We start from the raw sequence: 4,063 nt of genomic DNA, 5'->3' as shown, positions 1-4,063 counted from the left end.
TCTTTTTTCTATGGACCTGTGCATACATGCTACATATAAAAAATGAACCAGCGTATACTTCACTTTCGTCAATCTCTGGAGTCTGATCTATAATCCTTTGTTGTTAACTTGTTGCACTGTCAATTGTCATTTATGTGAGTTTCCATCAAGGAAAACATCTATATCATAATTCCAATAATCTCCCACTTTGGACTTGATGGCAACCAGAACACCAAGATACTCTCCCCCTTTGACATCAAAGGCAAAGGGAAGACCAAGATATTCTCCCTCTTTGATATTCATTGTGTTATCCATTCTCCCCCTGAGTACATGCATAGTCTACAATGACATTTTTAAAAAAGAATAGCATGACCCTATAACTCAACTAAGTGAGTATGAATTCCCTAAGACCGATGTCTCATACATACATCAATCACCAAACCAAGTGGGGATACACCAAATTTTACTCATCCACCCAACCAAGTGGGGATATACCAAATGTTTATAGATCACTGAAATACCAATTATCACATCATCCTTCCCATGCATAGCAGGGTTACAAATCAAGTATTTTCATGACCTTTAAATCAAATGATATACATTACATTTATAACAAGGACCAAAAATCTAAATAATACCATGATAGTCATCAACAACTATCATACACCATATATGATCTGTACCATCAACATTTGTCAGTAGCATCAAGATCAACAACCTATATATGTCCATCATTAAAAGATTCACCTGAATCAAATAACTATGTGGATCAAGAAATATAATTATCGTCATGTACCAAGGTCTTCTAATATAATGCCAACAATGCGTTATTAGAAACATATGCTCCCCCTAAACCTGTGCCAACTATTCACTATCAGATCTGATCATTGCATTTGTTAGTAAGAATCATCAAGCCATCATCACCAACCAGTTATTCATCAACTTATTAATAGCTTATGAGGGCCAAAGAAACTTCCACATGTCATTAGCATACTATAACCATCATCAATCAGAACAAAATAGATAATTGATAATCAACTGAACCATACCAGACCCCTTTTCCTGAGTCTATCCCACTACTTTTTCTTCAAAACACCATATACGCGACTGTGCAGCTTCTATCCCACGTATATACGTAACTTCTCTTCATAATAATTGCGTATGAGAATTGGAATACTAAATTTTTACACTTTCAGCTCCCCTTGGGTCTGTTATGTCTGTAAACTGAGCTATGCCACATCTTTCTGACAACAATTCCTTCTTCTTCAATACCTTGGATTGTGATGATGTTTTCTCCTTTTGGTACGTTGGATGAAATTTTCTCTTTCTTTCTTTTCCTATGTGCCCAAACTTGTTACAAGCATAACATCTTATATGTTTCATATTCCCTCTATATTAGTCAATGGCTTTGTGACCAAACATATTGCAAGAAAAACAATATCCCTTAAAGTACGTGAAAGCTGATGATCTTTCGGTGTCACTGTTAGTAGCCTGAACCATTCTACTTCTGCATCTGGTTGCAACATGTTCAAAATTATGACATATAAAACATTCAACATTATTCATCAGAGGAAATAACCGACTATCACTTCCATAGTTAGGAGTAAATGATTTTCTTTGAAGACTTTCTTTCCTTGGTTGTTGATGGGGTTGACCTCTTACCTCCTTGTTGATGATTTTCGAATTTGCATTAGATTTCTTTTCCTCATCTTGTGAGCTAGATTCACCTTCAATAGTTTCATGAAAACCAATACTAGTTTTAATGGAAGGAGACCTTTGACTACTAAGAATATTATCCAAAATCTTAGTACTGTCTTGAAATCATAACAATTTATCCTTTTCTTCTAATTTACGTTTTAAGATATTTACATCAACCTGATATTGCTCTTCCTTTTCCAGATGTTGCTTCTTCATGATTTCTTTAGCCTCTCTTCCTTCTTCCACTTGCCTTAATTTGAGAATCTCATTTTTGTGTTCTTCATCTGCTTGAGGTAGTTCTTCATTCTGATTATTTGAATTTTCAAGATCTTCTTTTAGAAAGAGGATCTTAGATTTAAGACTTTCATAGTAACTGGATCTATCTTTAAGTCTGTAAATTGTTGTACTCTTTTCATTTACTTCATTTCTTAATGATGTCACTTCTTCCTACAACGTTTGACATTAATCTCCCTATTCCTTGTATTGCTTCCTTACTTTGTTTCCTTCCTCCAATTGAGATTTTAATCTGGTAACTTCTTCTTTGAAGGCACACTCCCTTTTGTTAAATAAATATTGTTGATCTCTAATTTTATCTGTGATTCTTTTAACTTCTGCCTCTATATTTCTTTCACTATCACTTTCAATATCTTCAACATTACATGAACAAAGAAAAGTATCACCAGAGGACCAAAGATTTGTACTTGATACTTTTTTTTCTTGTTCATATTCAATCTAAGGTTGTTTTGAATTTGAATACTTTCTTCCACCTTATGGCCAATTGTCTCTATTGTTGTCACTATTCCTTTTAGATGTCTTCTTCTTCTGAGGCGCTTTCTTCTTTAGCTTCTTTCCCATTATTTCTACAGATCTTTTTTACGCAATCAAGCTTTTGCCAAAGGACCTGCTCTGATACCAATTGTTGGAAATAACACTGAGAGGGGTGCTGAATCAGTGTTATCATATCAATAATTTTTCATTTCCCAAAAAGATTTATATATGCTACTTTTGTGAAGTGAACTAGCATGTACACGCTAATGTGATTAGAGAAACCAACGTATACCCAAAGAACTTGTGATTTAGCCAATTTATCATGTGTTTATTTTTAACCAATGCATCAGTAAATTATAAAGCGGTGCAGTAAAAACAAAATAAACCATCAAACATAAGAAACACACATGAACGCCAACATTTGAGGTGGAAACCCAATGTGGGAGAAAAACCACCTGTCGTTTTCTTCTTTTAATATAATAAAAACCTATTTACGATCTTGTATTGGTGCAAACTCAGACGAGTACGCGGGCACCCACCTACAAAAGGCTTCAACCTTCTCTCATTTTCTAGCTACTACTGGAAGGGAGCTCCAACCCCCTAGCTCTTGTGGTAGCCGATTCATTTACTAGTACGTCGGTGCTGGCCTACAGAAGGCTCCAACATTCACTCATTTTCCAGCTGCTACTGGAAGGGAGCTCCAACCCCATAGCTCTTGTAATATCCAATCCGTTTACTAGTACATAGGTGCAACCAATAGAAGACTCCAAACTTAACTTGTTTTTCAGCTGCTACTGGAAGGGAGGTCCAACCCCTGGCTCTTATACTGGTTGATCTATTTACCAGTAATAGAAGGCTACGACCTTCTCTCTTCCTCGAGGGACCACGTTTCATTAATTTTTAGACTAGATACTCCTAGAACACAACACCACAATCTAAAGGCCACGTTTCATCCAATTTTCATACTAGACCCATCAGCAACATTGAAGCTCAAAATCAATCAGAACTACAACACAACTAATTACTGAAAACCCATCATCACTGAAAAAAATCACAATCAATTAAATTGAACATTCAGAACATTCTCACCAGAACATAGAGTAGAAGCCAGAACTCTGGAACAACAACTAGAACCACTTGCAACTTCAAACATCAGATTTCATAATGTATACGCTAACTTGATGTGCCGAACCAGTGTGTATACACACTTTTAACAAATCGAACAAACGTATAGATCTGCAAATACTAACTTAAGACTTCACAACTATTCCAAACTTCAATCATACCCAACTTATAAGATTTACAGAATAAACATGTGTTGGTATTTAGATCTATCCTAATCAACATCAGATTATGCAATGATAAGTCATTTCAGTTCTTCTGATCCTCATCTGACATTTTATCCAAGGTGAACAAAATATTTCAGATCATGTCATAAGTGATGGGACCAGCCCAACACTGTTCAGACTTTAGGCAATTAAATCATTGTTTGTGTGATTATATGATTGCATAAATATTACAATTGTGATGACATGTGTGAGTATCAGCCATCAGATATTTTGGAAAAGGGTTAGGTGGAAATAAATTTCACAATTAAGTCTGTGTACTCGCCTCAAGT

Source organism: Pinus tabuliformis, chromosome 2_2, assembly GCF_031772625.1.
Source record: "Pinus tabuliformis cultivar Carrire ecotype Pingquan chromosome 2_2, CPIR1, whole genome shotgun sequence".
NCBI lineage: Eukaryota > Viridiplantae > Streptophyta > Pinopsida > Pinales > Pinaceae > Pinus > Pinus tabuliformis.
The sequence above is the reverse complement of the archived record's forward strand: the minus strand, read 5'-3'. Positions refer to the sequence as shown.